Source organism: Bolinopsis microptera, chromosome 6 (genome assembly GCF_026151205.1).
Source record: "Bolinopsis microptera isolate Bmic1 chromosome 6, MBARI_Bmic_1.0, whole genome shotgun sequence".
NCBI classification, from domain to species: domain Eukaryota; kingdom Metazoa; phylum Ctenophora; class Tentaculata; order Lobata; family Bolinopsidae; genus Bolinopsis; species Bolinopsis microptera.
Window position 1 is genome coordinate 14,648,736 of NC_087077.1, and position 24,769 is coordinate 14,673,504.

The window sequence follows — 24,769 nt, forward strand, 5'->3', positions numbered from 1 at the left end:
CAACAAAACAATTTCAAATGATAATTTTTCCGCGCCGCGCATTTTGTCAACGCATCATTAACAAAAATCCTTTGGAATCGAGCGCCAATGCAAATTTAGTAATTTTCATGAAAAAATATCTTGGAGTTATTTTAGTCCTTTTGTTAGGTTCTGCATTTTATTTATTTCTGATAAACTGGCTGGAAGACGACTATCAAGCTGATTATCAGTAGCTATTAGAGGCAATTTTAAATAATAATTATGATTGTGAACTTTTAAACTTCTCTTAATTTAGGCTTCAGCGTCCGAGTATTGATGCACTGTCTCGATAGATTTCTATCCTCCATAAGTCCCGTGATTTCTCCAGTGTTACTCAAACCTGTATCAGCCCTTAGGCTATCAACATAAGTTATGACTGTTCTTCCCCTGCTCAGCACACCATGGTTAGGTTCATTAAGTACCCCACACTTAGCAACTAGTTCAAGGTGGCAGTGTATATGGCAAAGCTAGTTGCATCCTACGCTCTTGGATCTTCATAGTTGCTCTTGAAAAGTCTCTCTAAAGTCTCTCTCAGTTGTTGATATCTATGCCCCCAAGGTACGTTTTCCAGCTGTTTCCAGAACAGCTTTAAAGTCTACTTTCCTCTGTAGTGTTTAGAGTCATGAGATTTGTTTTAGAGTTGTTCAAGACTAACCCACACTTTTTGCTGCTTCCTATAGCCTGTCCAGGAGTAGGTTTTGCCCCATTCAATTATATCAGTGATAAGGGCACCATCATCTGAGAATTTGACATATGTGATATTTTCAGCACAAATCCTCTACACCCTGTGCAGGCTTAAGAGTGAACCCAGAGTCTGAGTCATCATCTATAGCCACTGTCATGATATAGTCAATCACGATGATGAACAAGTATGAGGTGTCTCTTTGCAGTACTCCCGAATCCTGATCCTACCAGGACCTCGAAGACCCCTGTAATACCATCTGCAGTTGTGATTACTTAAGCCACTGTGTTTGTGTAGATCAATCGCACTATGTATTCTGGTATACCATTTGCTTTAAGTATCTTAATAAGCAAACCTTTATGTACACTGTCAAAGGCTTTATTAAAATCTATAAACATCATAGTGGCCTTCACACTCTTTAGACCCTATATAATTCTTCACAGAACAAGAATGTGCGAAGTTGTAGAGCAACCAGGTCTGAAGCCATTCTGGTTGTCTCTTAGTTCTTCTTCAAGTCTTTGCTTCATCCTGCTCAGCATTTTGATTAGAGTTTTACTTTTTGTTTCTGATTTCTAGAAAATCATAATGGCCACTTGGTAGCACTCTGTTTGCAATAACTACCTACTAATGATATCCATTACCCATGACATGTATAGTTTCTTTTAGGGGTTATAGAGGTGTCAGGATTTTAGCATCCACAGCAATATATAGGTGATCTGGAACTCAATCTTATCAATACTCCTACATGATTTTATGAAGTGATTGTTGCAGTGAATGAATTTAATATATATTTGTGTTAAATTCCTATTTTGGACTCTTAAACTCTTTAATTTTATATGTATTGGATTGAACCAAGTAACATGTTACTCTAGCGAGATCTCCATCCAAAAAGATTAGTCTGCGGGAGCTGTTTTATTACTTTACTTATACATCTTCGAGGGTAGGTAACAGTTTCTACTACATTTAAGGCTCTTCCTATAGACCTGCCTCTTGATCTCTTCCTATTTTGGGGTTGTCATTAGAATTGTCATTCAGTATTATAACCTGATCTTGCCCTCCGGGGGTCCCATCATAAGCACATTCAACTTAATCTTATTCTTATTCATTTCATTATTTCATTTCATTTCCTAGATGTTACCTGTAAATCGCAGAACTGGTTGACCATTGGACATTCAAGACTAACTGTCACAGCCATGGTGACCTTAGCTAAATGAGCTACTGTTCCTGTGTAGTACCGCCCAATGCTGACATCCTATGGATACCTCCCTTGTGATAACTTCAAAGATCAGGTTGTATGATTTAATGAAATTGCCAAGGGGCGGGGGGGGGGGAAGACAAATTTTTCGACCTAAATTTTATTCTCTAAACAAATCACTTCATTATTCAATTGGTGTCGTAATTAGGAAAGACTACAGATTATGTATTAAATACTATTAACAGAATAACCTGAAAGCCTCATATCAATAACTCATTTTCTCATAACTATAAGAGCTTCCAAAATTAGATCAGTCCTAAGATATGACTATCATATCCGACTCTAAATATCACTTGCATATATAGTAGCATTCAATAACTATGATATATGTGACTGAATGGATCACAGCAACATTTCGCACATGGAGTCACACAGGACTATCTCTCTATGACAATTCGGTTTCACTGAGCACTAAACTAATGGACATCGATAAAGGACTTTCACCAGTTGCAACGCGTGCCGAGATCCACTAGCTCTATACTCAGCGACATAATATTGAAATAGATGTGACTCACGATCGCACGTGGTTAGATCTGTTTTTTAGAAGTTGGGTTTTATTAAAAGTATATGCTACTTATATGAATGCTTTTTTCAAAGAGATGCGTATTTATCTCTTTTTAAACAAGACGATATCGGTTAAGTTCTCAAATTGCTAAGGAAGCTGATTCCAAACAAAGGGTCCACAGTAACTAAAGCTTCTCTCAGTTTTACTATAATTTGAAACAGTAGGAACATTTAGGAGGAAATAGTCTTGTTCAGGTCCGTAGTACACGTACAGGTTGACTCTTAATGTTGATGCATTTGGTGATATAATTTGGAGCTACGTTGTTGACACATTTGAACACGGTTAGAGCAATCTTATACTCTATTTGTTGTCTTATTGGAAGAAAATGGGCTTTTTTCAGGAATGGAGTGACACTGTGAGCACAATGTTATGTTATGATTACCCTTGTCAGTTTTAGTTTACAATGATATTTCAATTCCTTGTTTCTGTTGTAAAAGAAAGCACACAAATGACCTTACTTGAATATTCCAGCTGACACTGTTCTTAACGTATATTAATTAATTAATTAAAATTGAAATTTAAAAACACCACTATTAAGCGTACACTTTTACTCAGCAGTGTCACTACAACTAGTTTACAAAAATACTTTTAAAACTATATATCAAAAGCAAAATAAAGTTCTATGTATAAATTCGTTCATAAAACTTCCAAAAAGCTAATATAATTTAGATAAGTCAAAGAGAGGGTTAAAATTATTAATAAAACATTTTTGCTACCTCAGTGTCAGATAAAGTAAACAAATAAGTCTTCAGTGCGGACTTAAACGCCTCAACAGAATAACATTGTTTAACTGAGTCTGGTAGTGCATTAAAAACTCGTGGACCAACCACACTAAAACTACGATCACCAAAACCCTTGGTTGAACGATAAGGGACTATGAGCCTAACAGTGTGTCCATGGTGAGCATACTTAAACATATCTTGAAGGTACAGTGGCGCTATTCCATTAATAGCCTTAAAAGATAGGAGACATATTTTAAAAATCACTCTTTTAGGTATATTAAGCCAGTGCAATTTATCAAGATCGTCGCCTAGGTGATCAAATTTATATTTTCCAGTTACTGCTTTTGCACAGGCATTATATAATAATCAGTTCTGCTAGGATACAACCAGATTAGTTTTCCTATTTTAAAAAATCATATAGTTAATCCATAGAGTTGTGTCAAATGATATTGAATCTCCGAAAAAGAGTGACAGAGGTTAAGCTCGTTAGGTTTTGGTCATTAAATGTTTAGGCAGTAATTTTTGATTAATTGTTCTAATTCTCGTTGCAGTGCCCTCGAATCATTGATAAACAACGTAAACTCAATTTACATAAACCAATATTTTCTGGTGTTACTATATCCGCCGAAATTCCCTTTCCTCAGGAACGAAAAATCTATTATACCATAAATTAAGTCAAACAATTGCCTATGGGAGGACAATTTCATGGGAGGACTTATTTTAAAGGAGACTAAGATTTCAGCAGAGCATATACATGATATATGATTTAACGAATTTAAGTATCGTTAAATTTATACAAGTCGCTACTGCGTGTTATAGGTAAATGTATGTGATGCTATGTAATTGATGTATGTAATGTTGACTCGTCTTTAAATAATTTCCCAGATCGAAAATATTTTAGTCAAAAAAGCTAGCTGAATAAATTTAAAAAAATTAAATGATATGGAAAAATGGTCTTAAAAATACGACTAATATTGTTGTTGACTTGAAATTAACAAAATTTGTGACTTATATTATGGTAACCATAATATTTATGGGAACCAAAGTTATTGTGAACCAAATTTTTTCAGGCATGGTGGGCTGAACATGGAGCTACCGAAAGCTGCGAATCATTTAGAAATAAACTCAAATGCAGCAGACAGACAGAAGCATTAGTTTGAGTTAAGTTGTAAAGCTTCTTTAAACTTTTTCATCACAAAGAGAAATTTGTGTTAAATAGTAGTGGTAAATTTAAAGGGCGTGTTGGTAGACCTAATACAAACTTATATCAAATATGCTTGTTGATGACCTTAAATATAGAAACTTAGAACTTAGAAATTTGAGTGATTTAAATGAAATAAGGGATATTGCTAGCTGTAGGAAGTGTTGGAAACTGTTGTACTAGGCACAGATTACGTAGTTAAGATGTTTTCTTAATGGAGTTCTATTAACTATGTATGATCCTGTTTTATAATAAGATTATTTGTATAGAGTCGTATATAATAATGTTTCTTCTTAGACTGCCAGAGAGCACAGAAGATGGCTACTAGACAGCTAAAATCGATACTTTACGAGCCACCAGGGGATGCCTTTTTTTCGATGGATAAAGTAAGTGCACCGACTTTTGACGCTTAAAAAAGTAAAAAGGACTTTTCACAGAGATATTTTGGTACCATCTTATGATGGCCTCTCATATGTATCTTTCGCCTTTCGGATAAATTTATTCCGGTCAACAAAGTTTCCTACTCCAGGCCATTAAATTGCTCCGTCAAAAACGCTATTATACCGGAGTTTTATTATAGTCAGGAGTTGGACGTTTTTCTGTACGCTTAGCTTGTCAATCTATGGTGTAGTTACCGTATAATATAAATGCTGTGAACACATTTTTCACTTGCTCGTTGACGAGGGTCACGTGATGGTAGGCGAATTTGTCAAGTTTATACGACTATTGTAATTGTACAATAAAATATTTATATTTTTGTATCCTTGTATCCGTGACCTCTGACAGGACACCGGTCATCTCGCCCAATTTTCCCGGGAGAATCAGATCTCATGTCAACTAGCGCGTGATCATCCCGGCCTGGGTGGTCCACTTGTAATGTTGTCAAACGGGAACCTCGGCCTCGCACATCTGGTAGTGAAGTACTGATTACAGCTGCAGGTCCTCCAAATTCACGAAGTCCAACAAGTCCTTGTATGAGCCATCAGTGTAAATCACGGTACTTTTCTAATCATAATCGCTTAGCTTGGCATCATTCAATGGACATTTGTTGTTCAAAAGAAGAAAAGTCAAAAATGAGAGTGAACGGTGACTGCTTATTGCATAAGCTCTTAAATCTGCTAACCGTACATAGCTCACGCAGCTGTCTACAGTTGCTGGGCTCGTTCCGGGTCAGAAATTTAAAGTTTACTGCGGCGTGGGGCTACATCGTCGTTCTGCTGTCGTGTACATTTAAGAATGTGGTGTGGAAAGAGTTCTGACTTTTCCTGGAGTAAAGATATATGTCGGCCCGTCTTTGTCACGGAGAAGTCTTTAAAGCTTTAAAGCTCTGAGCTTGACCTATTAAAAGACAAAAGATACATTTGCACGTCACGAGTAATGTGACCTACTGAAAAAAAATCGGGCAATTTGAAAATTTAGTCAAGTTCACACATGCACAATCAACCCCTCATTGGTGTGATCCTCTGATCCGGGAAATCGAGATGTCCTCTCACAAACAACAGTTATTAGTAACAAGCATAACACGATTTTCCAATCTATTAACGAAGTTTGAGCATTTAGGGTCAAAGCAGAGACTTGGGTCGATGTGAATCGGCTTAAAAATAACAAATTTGGGGTATCTTTATTTTACATCTTGGTCGAGACCTGTCACCAGCAATATGATTTCATGTTGCCTTATTCAGGCGGGCGAAACTCACGTTACATGCGATCTGATCATCTGACTCTCACGATCGAGATCGGTAGCTTTAACTCACCAGCTCCAACACGGTTTTTAAGACTTTTTTCGGTTTTTCGAGCTGCCCTTCTCCCTGAGGCCACGATGAAAAACATACAATATATTATATCTTTATTCTTTATATGTTACATGCATTCCCCTGCAGTAGTGAAAAGTAAATTGTTTGTTTTATTTCAGTGTCGACAGCTCAAACTATGGTGGTATCTTATCGCTACAATGCTGCTAACTAGACTCTTGGATGAAGTTAAGTTGTTTTAGTCAGATGATCTACTTTTTGGCGTTTCCTACTGCCCTAGTTATAGTAGTTCAAGGTTTAACTGTAAATATAGTGTTAAGTAAGTTTCAATACTTCCCTGCCACCTTTTCAGACATTGCAGAGATGTGTGACCGCACAATTCTCAAACCGAAGAATCAAAAGGAGTTATTGATTTATCGGTATATAAAGTATGTATGCTTTATCAAACAAAGCCACTAGGTAAGCAAATTCAAATATTTTGACAGTTCATACTGCGGTTATACATTGCAGCCAATGCGCAGCAAACAAGAGCTTGCCACTGCTATAAGCATTCGTATTCGTAGCTTGTTTGAATCTCAAATTTATTCGAATTATCATAAGTAGCCGGAAGCCCGTCCTGCGGACGGAGTTCTTCAGCACAAAATCGATTCTCAAACATTTTAAATCTACCCTTTCTCATTTCTACTTCTTTTCCTTTCACAATTTTCATGTTTTTAAAAAACTTCTTACCCCTATCCATGTCACCTATGATTCATGCATTTCTAGCTTCTCGGACAGTGCTGTCTTTTCCCTCATTGGCAAATCCTGAAAGTTTTATGAAAAATATAGATCAGAGTTATGTTTGTTCTGCACGTCTGCATTTCAGGTATTCGTGACACAGTTTACGTGTGATGACGTGGGCATCTCTCAACACACTTTGCAGCATGAGCGACGGTGCCGTGGCGGGATATCTGGAAATGTAGCCTTGAGCTCAGTTTATTTTTCTCCGTCACCTCACCCGGGGGAGGGGGGGGGAGCCAATGACTTTGGGTACTTTGGGGACAAGTGCAGAATTTCGCCAGCAATTTAACCTCAAGTCTCCAAGATTTTTAGCCCCCATTGGTACCCAAAAGTCTCCTTTAGAAGTCATTTAATAAAAGATAATATCAAAACTACATAAAACTCGCCAAAACTTTGGGTACTTATGGGGACAAATGGAAAATTTCACCAGCGATTTGACCTTCAGTCCCTATGATTTTCGTCCCCATTGGTGCTCAAAAGTCTCCATCAGTAGTCATTGCCCCCCCCCCCCCCCCCCCTCATCCTGTGTCGGCTGTATTCAATTCTGATTGTACCACGGTTAAAAAATGCCAGTTAAATGTACCAACTCTCGTTTTATTTATTGTACCGACTCTCGCTCTTCGACCACGCTTTTCGTCTACTTGGCGTAGGGCGCGGTAATATTTCATGTAATCACGCACACACGTATCGCGCGCGATGTAGAAATAAGTGCAGCGCACATGGTCTTGTGGGTGACCCCCGTAATCCATGTGGTGGGGCAGGAGGGTCAAGCACCGTTTTTGTGGGTGACCCCCGTAATCCATGTGGTGGGGCAGGAGGGTCAAGCACTGTTTTTGTGGGTGACCCCCGTAATCCATGTGGTGGGGCAGGAGGGTCAAGCACTGTTTTTTCTGAAATGAACCTCCTGATCCATGTGGTGGGGCAGGAGGGTCAAGCACTGTTTCTGAAATGAACCTCCTGATCCATGCGGTGGGGCAGGAGGGTCAAGCAATGTTCTTTTCAGGTTGACCCTCCTGCGCCATTATAGTAAGTGATCAATGCCAATGTGCATATTCAATATTACAGTGCACAGTGTGCAATTTTTGTGTGATGAAGGCTGTTTTTACGGAGTACAAATCGGTCTACATAGAAAAGTACAAAAAAGATACTACGAGCGGGCGCCAAAATACCGTAACTTCTTTTTATTAATAAACAGGGCTTATATTTTTGAACATTAAATGTTAAAGGGGCGCTAACAAGGATTCAGCAAGTGGATGTTAACTTCACACCACTGCAGCCATTACAAAGTATTTTGCAACTTGTATACAATTGTACTGTTGACATCTCAGAGAAATGATAACACCTTAAAGAATAAAGAGGGAGGATCCTGGACCCCGAAATCCACCACCTTTCTGTACTTTCAGAGGTACACGTACCAATGTGGCAGGAAACCAGGGCTCATGCTGCCGCTGAGCTAAAACAGTAGAGGAGATGGCGGATTCTCTGGGATCTAACACATCCTGAAACTTACCAACACTATGTCCCAACGCACTGGTGTGGGGATGTCTGCCCCCGGTGCCTGCCCGGGTTAATAAAGCAGTCAAGCATCATGAATGTTATGTTGAGCATTCTCAACCAGCAGATGTGGGAACTCCCACGAAAGACCGAAACAGATCTAAAGAGACAATTAGCAAAATCGGAAAATAGACTTGAACTTGTTTTATAATTTATAATAAAGCGTATGTCATTGCCCACGTTAAGGGGCCTGTTAATAATTAATTAAATTATTAGCTATTTTAGATTTAATAATAATGTACTGTTGAAAATGTACAATCGGCTTCTCATGTATGATGTAGTTCCAGTTTCTTGTGTTCTGGTTATTGTTGATTACATTTGCACTCTCACTGTGAGTGCTAATCCTAAATGTAAGTGAACGGAAATAAAAAATATGTTAAGAATTTTCATCAGAGTAAACATGCCTCCGTGGCCTAATGGCTAAGGCATCGGCCTTCTAAGCCGGGGATTGCGGGTTCGAGCCCCGCCGGGGGTTATTTTTGGCATTTCATTCACAGCATGTTTGCTCCTTGTGAGTGGGCTTGGGAATTCTAGAATCTTTTATAGCGGTAGCATTGAGCATTGTAGATGATAACTCAATGGTTTGGTACCCATTCAAAAATTGAAAACCTTTAAATATTATATAGATCTCTTCCAGTGATGGGTGGCATGAGGTGCTGATCTCCTTTTCAGTAACCCGAAGCCACTTTGTGCATGTCACTACACTAGACTGGCCTATTTACAAGAAAGACAATAAAGAATGCATTGAAAATTATCGGCCTGTATCAATATTACCTTTATTTGGAAAGATCTTCGAGAAGGTTATTTATAAACGCCTCTATAATTTCTTCACATCTAAAGGTGTACTAACAGACTCACAGTTTGGATTTAGGAAAGGCCATTCTACCACCCATGCTCTACACAAATCTATAGACTCCGTTACTAAGTCTCTGGCAAGCAATAAACATGTCCTAGGGATATTCATTGACTTGAGCAAAGCCTTCGACACCCTTGATCACGATATTCTTTTATGCAAATTAAATTCCTACGGTATTAGGGGCACAGCACTTACCTTACTAAAAAGCTATTTGACTAACAGAAAGCAGTATGTTATGTATAACGATGTACCATCAGAAACAATGGACGTAAAATTTGGAGTACCACAAGGGTCAATTCTAGGGCCGTTACTCTTCCTATTGTATATGAACGATATAGTAAACTGCTTTTCAGACAGTGAGGTGAAATTTGTACTTTATGCTGATGACACTAATATCTTCATATCAGGACCATCTAGAGAAGCAACATACAAAAAAGCCAACTTAGTACTTAAACATGTCTCGATTTACATGAAATGTAATCTACTTCATATCAACATGTCCAAATGCTGCTACATACATTTTAAACCTGCCTCTGAATATGATGACACCTGTGCACGGACCAGACCATTTGCTATCCTGCTAGATGAATCTAGATCAATATTCATCAATGGTAAGGTTATTACTAAAGTCAAGGATACCAAATTCTTAGGTGTTGTTAATAATAATAATAATAATTTAAACTTATAGATTATAGTGGCACAACAACTTAAAATGCACAGGTGTGCCACGAAAACAAGTCAGGATACAAGAAAACCTGAAAAGCAATCCACATTTAGGTTCCAAACCATAGAAAATTGTAAAGACTTGATACACTAAATTACAAGGTTAAGGGTATGCACTTAACAGTAGAAACGTTGAAAAAGTAGTAAATTAATTAATATCAAAAGCACGTTTAAAAAGAAACGTTTTCAGATACACTTTAAAAGATTCCAGTGACATGCAATTCTTAATTTCAAGAGGCAGCTCATTCCATAATTTAGGGCCAACCTTCTGAAACGATCTTTCTCCATACTGTGAATATACTCTTGGTTCAGTCAAATAGATAAGATGATTATAATTGGCATATTTAAACATATCACTTAAATAATCTGGTCCCATACCATTAAGACATTTATAGACAAGAAGCAATAACTTATATTGAATTCTGTAACTAATAGGCAGCCAATGAAGGTCTTTCAGAGTGTCTCCTAGATGATCATATTTATATAGTCCTACTATAGCTTTAGCAGCTGCATTCTGAACGAGTTGGAGTTGGTGGATGAGGTTGTCACTAATTCCATAATAAAGAGCATTGCAGTAGTCCAATTTGCAGACAATGATGCTGTTAATTATAAGCTTGAGCTGAGCTTTACTAAAGAGATATTTTCTCCTTATTACATTCCTAAGGAGTCTGAAACAATGCTTTTTGAGGGACATGATTTGAGGCTCAAAAGTAAGATGATGGTCAATTTGTTATACCTTACTCGGGAATATTATAGCGGGTTAATTTATGACTGGGAAAATTAATAACCGGGAAAATTATGGCGGAATTTCCCAAAACCCGCCAAATTATCCCGGTCATGTATTTACCGGTGGCCGACCTTTCAAGTTTTTTTTCAGAGGTCAACAAATTTTCAACCGAAATTTCTGTTTTTGTTACTTGTTAAAGAAGTTATTTCAATTTACAGTTACTGATATTACTCAGAAATAGAAAAAAAGACACGTCTAGTATTTAAAGGAAAATAAATCTATAGCAATAATAAGTCAAATCTTCATTAAAGCGTATTCTCATTCTCATTATCGCTAATGTCCCCTCCATTATCATTATTGATATCCCCCTGCTGCTGACCGTCAAATTCGAAGTTGTATTGTTGTCTTAACAAGACTTTCATTTTGTCCGCTAATGGGGCTACTGCTCTGAAGGTCAGCCGGACTCACCGGAGCTTAATTTCCTGCCCACCGCTTGGTATTGGGGAACGTCTTGGCTTTGCATCTTCAACTGCTCCAGTAATCAATCCACCGTGGACCATGAAATAGTGGCACAGTTTACTCACTTCATGGGCAAGAAAAGTGAAAATCACGGTCCACCCTGAAATCTGATTTCTATAACCAAATTGTGATTTTTATAACGAAATTATGGTAGCAACCGCCAATAAAGTTACAGCCCTCCATCCACTGCTTCAAAAGTCTTCTCTAGCACATATGAGACTTCAGGTAAAATATAATAATCACCACCCCCTTGGAACCCCATAATCTGAGTCGGCGGGTTTTTTTATGACTGGTAAAATTTTTGACCGGGAAAAATATGGCGGAATCTTCCAAAAACCACCACTTTATCCCGGTTATAATAATCCCGAGTAAGGTAGATAGTAAGCTAAACTGGATTGCCCACATGCACTACATCCGTAAAAAACTGCGATCTATGACTGGTGCAATCTGCAGAATTCGGCACTCGATACCTTCTGAACTATATTTGAAAATATATAATGCTCTTTTTGAATCACATCTCAGTTATGGTATAAGTGTGTGGGGTGTTGTCCTCAAAGAACGGTCCAATGATAGTCTTTTCATCACACAGAAGCACTGTATAAGGATCCTTTTTGGCGACCTTGACTCATATTTAGATAAACAATCAACATGTGCACGTACTAGACCATACGGTATGCAAAAACTAGACCATAAACACTTTGAAAAGGAACATACAAAACCCATTTTTAATAGATTAAAAATACTTACGGCTCAAAACTTGTACAAATATCACTGCATCTTAGAATTTTCTAAGATTATCAAGTACCACTGCCCATACTCCCTTTATGAGGCTATCAACATTTCAAACCGTGCAACGAGTCTCACAGTTATTCTCCTAAATAAATCAAATACCTTTTTGTTTAATGCAGCCAAGCTTTGGAACGCTGTTCATAAAAAAATTTTAACTTCAAGCAATTGCTTAGAAACGTCCATTAGCTTGATAAAACTGAGAACAAAAGCACTATTAATACAAGCACAGGCAGCTGACTTAAATGATACTTGGACTCCAAACAATTTTAAATTGCAGTAATCAAGTCTAATTGCAGCGGCGCACACTTACTATTACTATCATGATTGTACTATAGACAGAAAATCTTTTAAATCGATTTTGGGCGCTTTTTAACCATTTGTTGTAATGTTTTTAGATACTAAATATCTAAATATATAAAAATTTTTATCGGAATGAATTAATTGATTGATATTTAATAATTTATTCGGTAGGTTTATCTGGTATTGATATTGATTATATTGATATTGTTATTATTGAACGAAGCTAACTCTAGACATAGTTAATACTACTTCTTTTAAGAAAGGGACTTGGAGTATAAACGACCAAGTTTGCATAAATTTCTATCCAACCAAGAACTCAGGAGGCAAAGGTGGGTGCGTAAACTTTTGGTCTGCACTCTCCGATCCTGTATCACCCTGGATTCTTCTCGACGTATCTTTGTAAAAGGTATATACCTTCTAGTCAATCTCTTGTTACTCCAAGTCCCCTAAGATATCTGATCTAAAGTTCGTGCTAGTTATATATATATAGAAAATATATTTTTGTCTGCTTTAATTGATACTAAATAAAATTGTTGTTTTCTTGAAATTGTTGTTTTCTTATTTGCATTAGACTGAATTTGAACCCAGGAACTTCTGAAATAAACCAAATCAGAAATAAATAAAATTGTTAGGTGTATCTGCCTTATCTAGTCAGAATTTAATTTGCAGTTATAAACTTCTGTTTTCTTTATAGTTTCACCCCCGTTCAAGGCGAGATGCGCAATCTCTACTGTCTTTTAAGTTTAATTTACAGCTGAGCATAAGGGTTAAATTTAAATTATTTAACCTTATGGTGCTGTATAAAAACAACATTAATTTATTATTATTATTATTAAATTAAAACAAGTTTAAGGAAAAAAAGGTTAACTATCACCATAGTTATCTATAAAGAAGTCTCATACAACCTTATCCCTGCCCCTATGATGGAGTAAATTATGTTTTTCAAAACTTTGTGTATATATTTGTTTGTTTCAAGTTAAGTAAAACAAAATTTGTGCGTGCGTTAACTATCACCACCAATGATTTGAAGAGATGCATTTGACTGCCGGCCTACCAGGAAATGTGATAGGGTACTGTACTGAGAAAATTGAGAGACTTCTAATTTATCTTTCCTCTCTACTTTTTAGAACTGGAAAAGATACCTACTTCAGATATATAGACAGTTGTCCAAGGAACCACTGTACCAAACGTCAAGATCAGAGAATTGAAAAGGTCATTTAAACAATATATACATTCAATTACATCAAGTGATGCAATTGGCAGAGCACTATCAAATCAAGTGTTGCAACTAGCAGAGCACAATACATAGTTAACGGAAATGGTTCATTGCTACCAATATTTTTGAACTTTAAACAATCAAATATATATACGCACATTTTTTTAAACACATCATCTACTCCATCATTGGGGCAGGGATGAGGTTGACCAAGACTTCTGATAGAGGGGTCTCAAACAAACATGAGGGGTCTCATTTTTGTTTTCCATCCTCTTTCCTCTGTACCCACGTAAAGCAATGAGTTTTGTTCTTAGCATTGCAAATCTTGTTCTTTTTCTTGTATACCTTACTACATCGCAGTACCTCTCCTTCCTCTTTCTGGCTATGAGATCTGCTATTCGGTTAACAAATTCAATGAAACGAAAAGTTTTCAATGAAACGAAAAGTTTTATTTTACATTCCTTTAATCATAAATAAAATAAGAGCTTAAACCACGAATTAGTTAGCTAGAAGTAAACTTGAGGAAATACTTTCGGTGATTGTATATAATTATTTTAAAAACTTTATTTGGTTGTTAGTATTTGAATTATGGTAAGTGGTTGAATTTAGTGAGACAAGGTCAGTTTCTCTATTATCTTAGAAAAATTTCTACTTTACAGTAGGCAATGCTGAGTGGCAGGAATGAGGGACCAAAACGCTTGGGGCTAACAATGGCCCATTTACAAACCACTTCAGACATGGCAATGATGTCATTTATGCTTAATTCGTCTGAAACTGACCCTACTGCACTTGTAACATTCTATAAAAATATCTTCCAAAATAGGTATAAAAATGCATAACACAAAACACACAAACAAAATGTTTATAATCCTTATATAATAAATTTCTATAGAACTTTTAAATTTCTATAAAACTAATAAACCTATATATATATAATAAAATAATAATAATAAAATTTGGTAGCTTAAACACAAACTCTAAGCCCAGTGGATAAACCACAAAACTTATGCTCTATTGTGTGAAACAAAGATACTAGATCAAGATAACTATCAAGGAGTGTATGCATAGGACATAAAAAGTTTTGGAACGAAGATGACATGCTTGTGAAGCGAGCTAACAGTCTAATTGCTAATAAGTTCAAAAAGATCATGACATTAGGTTGCATCCTAAACAGTTTAAGCAAATAACATAAAGTTATTATATTGTCAATTAATCGCTCATGCCATAACTTTTCTTAAACAGGTGAGTTTTTAATAATGTTTTGAACAGATCAACATCGGAACAAGTCTTAATTTAATTTCAATTGGTAGTTGGTTCCAGATTTTCGGAGCAACAGTCTGAAACGCTCTTGGGTGTGATCTTGTAGATCCGACGGGTAGGTGTAAGGAGGAAGTTCTTCTGCTACTCGAACTAACAAATGTTACTAGATCACACAGATATGCAGGAGCAACACCATTGACTGCTTTGAAAATCAGTAAGCATAACTTAAACTCAATCCTCTCCTTCACCTTGAGCCAATGAAGGGATTTGAGCTTCTCCTCGACTGAGTCTCTCTTATTTAATCCAAAAACCAGACGGCATGCTCGGTTCTGAATGTTCTGCAGCTGCGTAATTGAGGCTTGACTACAACCGTAGTAAAGTGCATTGCAGTAGTCAAGCGATGAGATTACAATTGCTTGAGTCAGTGTTCCCATCTGTTTGGTTGTGAGGAAAGTTTTCATCTTAGCAAGGTCTCTTAGTTTCAGAAAACACGATGTTTTAAGTTGCTTGATTTGCTCACCAAAGTTTAGTTGAGAGTCGAGACGAAATCCGAGGTTCTTTGCAACAGGTGACAGCCTGACACACGTCTCAGAGTTAACAAACACGCCCCCTATGGACAGCTGCTGGAGAACAAGCGGTGTCCCAAAGACAAGAATCTCAGTTTTTCCTGCATTGAGCTGTAGATAATGTTTTTTCATCCAGTCATTAATTTCTTGGAAACATTTGGGAACATCGTTGATAAGGACGGTGGGCTCCTCGTTTGGCTTGAAACTTTTATACAGCTGATGATCGTCGGCGTAACCCTGGATGGAGAAGTTCAAATCATGTGCTGCTGAGTACAAAGAGCGAATGTAGATGTTGAACAGGACTGGACCCAGCACAGAGCCCTGTGGGACTCCAAACTTAATCACTATCTCATAAGATTCCTCATTTCCAACTTTAATCGTTTGACATCTACCTGTGAGGAAGCTGCTGAACCATTTCCAAGCTGTCCCTGTTATTCCCAACTCATTTCTGAGGATGTTCAGTAGTTTGCAGTGGTCAACTGTATCAAAAGCTGCGCTGAGATCTAGGAGAAGAACAACAGTTGCCTTGCTTTCTGTAGATGCAATGAGTAGATCGTTAACAACTCTCACAAGCAGAGTCTCGGTGCTGTGTTTTGATTTGTATCCAGACTGCTGTGGGATGTTCAGGTTGTTGTTTTCGAGATGTTCATTTAGACGCCTGAGGACTACTCTTTCTATCAACTTGCCCACAAAACTAAGGTTAGATATTGGTCTGTAATTCTTGAGATTATCACTATCTAATCCCTGGCCCTTGATCAGGGGTGTGATATGAGCTAGTTTAGCGCCATCAATACTGCCAGAAGATAATGAAGCATTTACTATGTCAACTAAGACGGGTAGTAGAACCTCAAGGTTTTCTTTAAAGATGTTTGCAGGTAGAGGGTCAATTGAAGAAGACTTGATCTCAGATGCCTTGATTATCTCCTCTAGTTCTTCTAGAGTAGTTGGAGAGAACTCAGCTAGTTTTTCTCCGCAGTAAGAGGGCGTTTGATCGTCAGACTCCACATGATCAAAGTTATTTCGTATTGCCTTTATTTTCTCCTGAAAATATACGTTAAAGTTTTCGACTGTGTCCTTGAGAGACTCCGACGAAGGCAACACAATGCTTTTATCCCGATCAAGAAAGGTGTCCACAAATCTAAAAAGACTCTTAGAAGAATAGGAATGCTTTATGAATTCGACTTTGAAAAACTCATGTTTCTTCCTGTCTGAGAGTTCTGTGCACTGCTCTCTGATTGATTCATAGTGTTTCTTGTCAGTTAAAGATCCGGAGATTTTCCACTTTGTCTCGGCTTTTCTTCTTTGGCTTCTAAGTGCTTTATATTCACCATCGAACCAAGGGGCAGACTTACGTTCTTTGATTTCCTTTGTGAGGAGAGGAGCATGGTTATTCAGCACAGTTAGGCACTTAGAGTTGTATAGGCTGATGCGGCTTTCAAATGACGGCATTTCAGCTTGTGATAGACCCTCAGGATCCATTACAGTAACCAATTCCTCAGCAAGATTATCCGCAAAACAATTTTTGTCAATTTCTTTGACATTTCTGAATGTGATAACTTTTTTCTTGTTGAGATTGCTTGCAACTGTTTTTGTGAGGCTAAAAGTAACCGGGAAATGGTCACAGTTTGGGAACATTTCCGAGGTGTGCGAGTCTACTGTGGATTGACTATCTGATGGGAGGAGATTACAACATCCAGAATATGTCCTTTGTTGTGAGTTGGATCTCTCACGTATTGATGCAGTCCATAGCTGGCCAATACTTCAGTCAGTTTGGCCGTGTTTCTTGATTTATGATCATCCAAATGAATATTAAGATCACCACAGATTAAAAACTTCTTGTATTTCATGAATATGTTCCCAATAAACTCATCCAAATCTTCAAAAAATACATCAGTCAATGACCCTGGTCGGTAAACACAAGCACAGAGGACAGTATCACCCGATGAGTCTCGAAATTTGCCTAAAACTGCTTCAAACGTATCTCCACACTTATCAAACACAGGAGTAAGGTTCAAATCACTTGAATTGTAAATAATTCCAACTCCTCCGCCTCTGCATTTAGCGGAGTCTTTCCTGATGTAGTGAATCAAGTTATAGCCATAAGACTTGATGGTAGCAGTAACATCATTCTTCATGCTGGTGAGCCAAGTCTCAGTGACAAAAAGGACAGAGATTCCTTGGTCGATTATAGATTCCATGATTGGTTGAATCTTATTATTGAGAGATCTCACATTCCAGCAACAGCCAAGAATCTCCGCCGGAGAGGATTTCAGACCACTGCTTACAAGTTTTTTGAACTGTAGTAATTGATAGTTTTGCGGAGATGCTGCTGTTCAGCAACATAAGCTGGACATGTCCTATCAAATGCCGTGTGTGTGTTTCTTTCATCCCGATACTTGCCCTTAGAGCAGTTAATGCAGCATGAAATACGACTATTAGTTTTCTTTTCTGGACAATCTTCTGACGTATGATTCTTGGAACAATAACCACAAATAGCTTTTTCTGATTCGCACTCAGACCTGTAGTGTCCAAAACCTTGGCAGTTGTTGCATCGTTTTACATGAAATTGATCATAAACTTTGCAACTAAACGAACTGATGTATAGCCGATCTCCCTGTTGTTCTATGATTTTCCTGATATTGTTACTAACTCGTATAGTAGCTTGATGCTTGCTGCTGTTTTTGATCTGAGGTTTAACTTTTAGTACAGAAAATGTTTCACCCTGGGATTTTAATGCCTTAATGTTGGGGTGAGCTTGAAGGAGCAGGTCTTCTAGATCTTCTTCAGAATAATTATCAGCAAGGTTAGCAACAGAGATTGTGGGCAAACGTTCTGGTGGCTGGTGCGTTTTCATTTCTGGAAGTTGCTGGGATACTTTCTTGACAAGATTTTCCCTGTCAGCCGTTGTCGGACACACAACCACAATGTCCCCATTCTTGTTGACATACCGTTTGTCAGCATGAATGGCGTTGTCTTTGATGATTTTGTCAACTTCTTCTTGGTGATCTTTTGCTTGATTTTCTGGTGTTTTGCTGGACATGATTAATACAGAGCGATATGAAGGGGCAACTGGTGCTGGAGATGGAGGAGAAGAAATTTCAGTTTTGTCCGGAGATGTTTTCATATTCACAACTTTCATAAGTAAACCCTTCATGTCCTCCATAGATTGGGTCAGATTATCTACTCGCCTGTCAATCAGGTCGACTTTACTTTCGGCACTGACTGCGGAGTTCTGTTCAGAGTGTGTCTTGCAGACATTACACACAAACGTAAAAGTCCCAAATCTGGAACTGTTAACACCCTTGGTTGCGTTTCTGTCGGAGTATGCTTTGAAGAAAGTGCGAGGACAGATTACAGCATTATTGATCCTATCTTTATCAGCATCTCGACAAACAGCATGAAATGACGATTTACACAAAAAGCAGGTAAGAGCAGTGTCATTAGCTTGAACATCATTACAGGTGTTACAAGTGCCGTCTTTGATGTAGGCAAACTGGTATTGAAGAATGTTACCTTGTCGCTGTTGAGTACTTTCAGAGGATGTGGATGAGTTCAGGGTAGGTGTGAAACGTTGTGGGGATAACATATCTTCGCTAACATTCCTGTCATTCTTTGGCGTATCATCCTGTAACGAGATTGAGGACCTGTTACCCTCATCATCAAAACCACCTTCTCCGATCATTGCGCACTTCTTTTACAAAGTGAAACAGTGCAGATCAGCAGAGTCAGTAGAGAATCAAAATTGAGTTCGGGGTCCTCAAATTATTTGTTATATAGTAGTGTTGAAAGTATTAAAACTAAAGTATATTCATTTTGCACCCAGAGAAAGATGTGATCACAGAGGTAGTTTCGATATTATGTTCATGACAAGGTATGGGGCTGCTGCAAGTTATATTTTGCTAAGATATTACCGCTTTTTCAAGCTTAAGTAATCTAGGCAAGGTCAATTTTAAAGTTTTTGAATTTTGTCGAACGCTGTTTAAGGCTAAGTTCCAGTCATTTGGTTCTCCTTCCTTTTGAGTGTGAGTGATGGTGATTCTTATGGATGATTTGAGGTGATTGGGCTTATAACAGGTGAATGTAGTTAGCATGAGATTTTGTCGTACTGTATTCCATATTGTCCCTGCTCTGTATATGTAGCTGTCTGATGGTTTAGGTGTGAGAATGAGGGTCTCTTTGCCAAGTCTGCCAGATGTTTCAAAGAGGGAGTATAGTGATATAGGGGTTCTATATTTCAAGACCTTGAAGATGTCATTAATACAATGGTAGAAGTACAGATTATGCACATTCATGATTTCATGAGTGTTGAAGAGGGGTTTTGTATGCTCCTTTCTGTAGAATTCCTTGCCCAAGATTTGCTCCCCGTAGGGTCTGCATCGTGCACTAGTTTTAAATTTATCCAAGTATGCTTCTTTATCTCCAAACATTATGCGGGCACACATTTTCTGTGCTTTGAACAGAGGTTCAAGTTTTTTGTTAGATGCCCCTCCCCAGACAGTTATACCATATGCAAGATAGCTTTCAAACAGAGTGTGATATACATCTTTATGGAGTGATGTGGGAATGTTATCTTTAATTCTATTTAGCATGCCACAGCAGCTGGCTAGTTTTTTTGCTAATTTCCTTCTATGTGCGTTCCAGTTTAGGTCTTCATCGATTGTTACACCTAAGAATTTAGTTTCATGTACTCTCTCCAAGGGTATGCCATTGATATTGATTTCTTGATCAGAGGGTGTATCTTCATCTTTGTTGGATCGAGAGTTTGAGAATTCAAGGTAACAGCTCTTGCCAGTGTTTATGTGAAGTTTATTGGCAAGCATGTAGCGGTGTACGGAATTTAGGACTTCATTGGCTTTTTTGTATGCTAGGTTTTTACTTTTTGCAGCGACGAAGATATTTGTGTCATCAGCAAATAGAACAAATTTAGAGTTCTTTTCAGAGTTTGTAAGATCGTTTATGTAAATTAAGAACAGAAGGGGCCCTAAGCAGCTCCCTTGTGGCACTCCAAAAAGCACAGGTAGAGTATCAGATATTTCATTGAGCACACCAACATATTGTTTACGGTCGGAAAGATAACTTTCCAGGAGTTTGTGTGCCCGTCCTCTGATCCCGTATGTGTTTAATTTTTTGAGAAGTATTGAGTGATCTATTGTATCAAATGCTTTACTTAGGTCGATAAAGATTCCTAAAACATGATTACCGGCTTTGAGTGACTGCTGAATGTGGTGAATAGAGTAGTTGAGTGCATGTGATGTTGAATGACCCTTTCGGAACCCAAACTGGCTATCGTGCAGTATTCCCTGACTCGAGAGAAAACCATAAAGCCGTGAGTAGATAACCTTTTCAAAAATTTTACCGAAAATTGGGAGAGTGGAAATTGGACGATAATTTTGTAAGTGTTCTTCGTTATCTTTTTTGTAGATGGGGCTAATTTTACCTATCTTAAGGATGGCGGGAAAGCATCCTGTTGACATAAGGTTGTTGTATTGTATGGAAAGCACTGGGCTGAGAATGTGTGAGGCCTTTTTAATAACACTGATGGGGAAATCACTAGCTTTGCCATTTTGTAGCTCAGAAATGATATGAGATATTTCACTCTCAGTGCAGTCTGTTAAGTACATCGAATTTGGGTGAGTTTTTGGTAAAAATTCAACAAATGAAGGAAGTGGCTCAATTTTCATTTCCCCATCAACTTGTTCATTCAATTTCGACGCTATTGAGGCAAAGTACTCATTAAATTTGTTGGCTATGAGTCTACGTTCTGTGATGCGTACTCCGTCGACACAGAATTGAGGCTTTATGGTTTTTTTGCATTTTCCTCTTAATTCATTGATAACTTCCCAAGTCTTGCTGTCTCCTTGATGATCCATAATCTTAGTACAGTAATATTTCTTTTTTTGACTTTTTATTACACCTTTAAGACATCGACAATAGTTTGAAAATTTTGTGTGGAGATCAATATTTCCATCTGGACTAAATTCTTTTGACGTTTTCGAGGCTATCCAGTCATCATACAGCTCCTCTTTAGTTGAAATAGCTTCTGAAATTCCATCTGTCATCCAAGGATTGTTAACTGGATTTCTTTTGGAGACTTTGGGTTTATCTAGTTTGCAGTTAGAGTCAATTGTATGTGTGAAGATGTTAAAGAAGGTTTCAAAGTTGGTACTGTTTGCCATGATATCTTCTTTGGATTCAAGGTCTGTAATTAAAGTATCAACATTTTTCTTGGAGAAGCTGTAGTGTTGGAGTAGCTTTTGGTCTGAAGAAGTTTCGTTCATAGGCATGCAAAGGTTGAACATGGCTATGATTGGTTTGTGGTGGGAATTCATATCATCAATTACCCCAGACATCGTGACGTGTTCAATGTCGTTGGTGAGTATATTGTCATGCAGGAATGTTGGTGAATGTTTGTGGAATGAGTTGGTAATGAGATGAGCGGAAAGAATCCCAATGAAAGAAACAAATTTTCAAATTTTTGAGTTGTGGGATTTGTTCTCTTTAGAAGGTCAAAGTTGTAGTCTCCCAAAATTATAGGGAATTTCGCTGGATTGTACAACTTTCGTCTTGGTAGATTCCAAACACAAGGAAATTTTTCCTTTGGTTGGTAATATACTCAATGATGGAAGTATAGTGTATTGGCTATGCCCCGCTCACTAGTTTAGCTCTTTCTAGTCCCCTGCTACACGGTATGTAAACAGGGATTGGCTAGTTAGAGGCGGTCCGTGTAGGCCTTACACTGTGCTTTCAGCAATACTCATAGATTTTATGTCTTTGGGGAAGAGTGACTTCAGGTGTGTCAACTCATTGAGAAACTCTTTCGAGTCCCCATTGGGTGATCTATAAACCACACCAACATTAACTTTTTCACTCCCTTTATTGACAGTAACAAAGAGTGATTCAAGGTTTTTAGTTGTACTGATAAGCTTGTCGTTTATGGTTGCATTGAAGGAACAGTGGATATATAAACAGACACCTGTTCCTTTTGTTTTATTTGGAATTTTATCATTATAGAAATGCGAGTAGTTGCTTAATTTGTACAGATCACCTTTGTTTTGATTAACATTTGTTTCAGCAAGAGCAATAGCTGAGTAGGTAAGTTTTTGCATGCTCATTTCTGCAGAAAAGGAGTCAAAGTTGGATAGATTTCCATCTATATTGTAGAACATTGTGCTAAAATCAGAGTTATTAGGGACCTTTTCATGGACTGATTTAAGTTTGTAACTCTTACAGTTTTCCAAAATTGTGGATGCTTGGTTAATACAGTCAAAAGACTCCAGGAAGTCTTCTGAGTAGAACTTATCATCAGACTCTTTTTCAAGTCCTATGAGTTCCTTAAAGGGATTGTAGATCATGACACTAATACTATAGCAGTTGGTACATAAGTGTCCAGAGCCTCCTTGGCTAAATTTTGAATTTTTGAAGCATAATTTGTGTATTATTTTGGGACAATTTTGACATTCCAAGTATCCTTGACCAATATAAGGACGTTTTTGTTGCAGCAGTCGCATATTTCTCGTTTGATTGATGGAGTCATTTATCTATACAGGGTTTGGTGGGCCACCTCTGAGTGCGTTAGAATATAACCTACTGCTTGATAATTTAGTTTTACTAGATTTAAATTGAAAGATGCAGCGTTTTAATAGGACAACAAGGATGCTGGTGCCTTTTCTATTGAGATGGAGTTCATCTCCAACATCAGTCTTTGCAAGATCATAATCTAAAAGATTTGTTCGCTTGTCTAGGAACTTGATAAAACCTTCAACTAGGATAACTTTAAGGTCACACTGGCATAAATCTTCAGCAATAAATCTATTAAACATAAAAATTCTACGGTTCTTGTCGTGTGATTTTGTGGGAAGTACTGGACATATGAATATTTTACATTTAGGGTTGTACTTCCTTATCAGACTAAGTTTTGTTTTATATTGCTTATAAAGTTCTTTGACCTTTTGGTCGGTGACTTTGTTCTTGAGGTCATTAGTGCCCACCATTAGCACAACATTACGGTATGATGTGCATGATAGTGGGTCTATCGAGTCTATTGTAGGAGCCCAAGATCTGAGGCCAGGGGTCGACTCTCCAAGTTTACCTTTGCCGCTTCCGAATGTTATAGGCCCAAAGTTAGAATCCCCTACGAGAATAGTTGAGTTGAAGTTTGACCAATGGATGGCCCTGAATGTAAGGCTGAAGCGAATGCCGTCAGAGACAGAATCATCATCTTCTTCTTTGATGGTGTGTTTGAAGAAGTCTTGACTATGCCTAGTCATCTGGTACATGCTTCTGCTATTACATTTGACAGTCATTGTTTCGTCAGACTGTAAGTTCCTAAACTGAAGGTGACGTGGGATCCCTAGAGATATGGTGAAGATAGATGACTTAGGGTCAATGTCCCCCTCATTGTCTGCGTGTTCTGGGAGAGTTGACTCCTTATCATCATACATGTTCACTAGGCAAGAGTTTAGTCTGTAGTGGTGCCTTTCCTCTTGGTGTGAAGACCCATACTCATTGTTGAGACGCTCCATCAGTTTCTTGATGGGTTCAGGCATCTCCAAAGGGTTTGACTTTGAACCCATGTACTTGTAGTGCTCTCCATATTGAAGTACATTTCTTTGCCCCTCTATTGAGAAGTCTGCAATTTGATTCTGTAGCATGTTCATGAGGTCGCTCTCTTCTTTCTCTGTGATGTAGTCTTCTAGCTGGTTTTCTACATGCTTTATATCAGGAACCAAGTTGATTGAACTGACATTTTCTACTTGAATTGGGGCCCTCCTAGGGGGTTGTGGTGGTTGTGGAGGATTGTAGTCGTTCATTTGAGGAGGAGGAGGACGGTTAGGAGTGTTCTTTAAGGATGCTATGTTTTGGGATAGCTCTGTCAGCTGATGTTGTATCGATGAAATGAAGTCAGTCGTGGGTTGGGTAATATGCTTCATTTTCTGCTCTACTATACCCTCCAGGGACTCAATTACCTCAGCCGAGATTTGGTTTGCATAGCAAGTTGTTTGCAATGCGTTTGCTAACTTAGCAGACTTATGATTCTTTGGTCTTGGGTATGGGGCAACAAAGCAACAAAGCACAATTGCTTACACTCTTTCGACATACTTCCAGATGTGAGAAACACAGCCAGGGTGAAGGTTGCCTTCTCCACATTCAACACTCTCTCTGCTCTAGGTACTCATCTTTCTTCTCGTTCTCGTTCATAATTTCGTATATGTCTTGAAGAGTCTTTGTCCTGTTTGATAACCAGTTGGGGTGTGAAACCCTACTGTCAAGAAATGTCTTATCATT

General features: G+C 38.0%; 1 protein-coding gene, 1 long non-coding RNA gene and 1 other non-coding gene across 3 annotated transcripts in view; 2 read left to right on the top strand and 1 right to left on the bottom strand.

The window, feature by feature from the left end:
* LOC134816347 (myosin-11-like) overlaps positions 1-19,266 on the bottom strand; it is a 93,610-nt gene extending 74,344 nt beyond the window's left edge. Inside the window, 1 exon segment of the mRNA XM_063825147.1 lies at positions 19,241-19,266. The gene's annotated coding sequence lies outside the window, so the exon portion shown is untranslated.
* LOC134817242 (uncharacterized) lies at positions 6,257-7,332 on the top strand. Its single transcript, XR_010160492.1, has 2 exons — positions 6,257-6,653; positions 7,060-7,332. It is a non-coding gene; the product is annotated as an uncharacterized LOC134817242 (long non-coding RNA).
* Positions 8,931-9,003, top strand: Trnar-ucu (transfer RNA arginine (anticodon UCU)). Its single transcript has one exon. It is a non-coding gene; the product is annotated as a tRNA-Arg (tRNA).
* Positions 19,267-24,769: the final 5,503 nt, after the last annotated feature.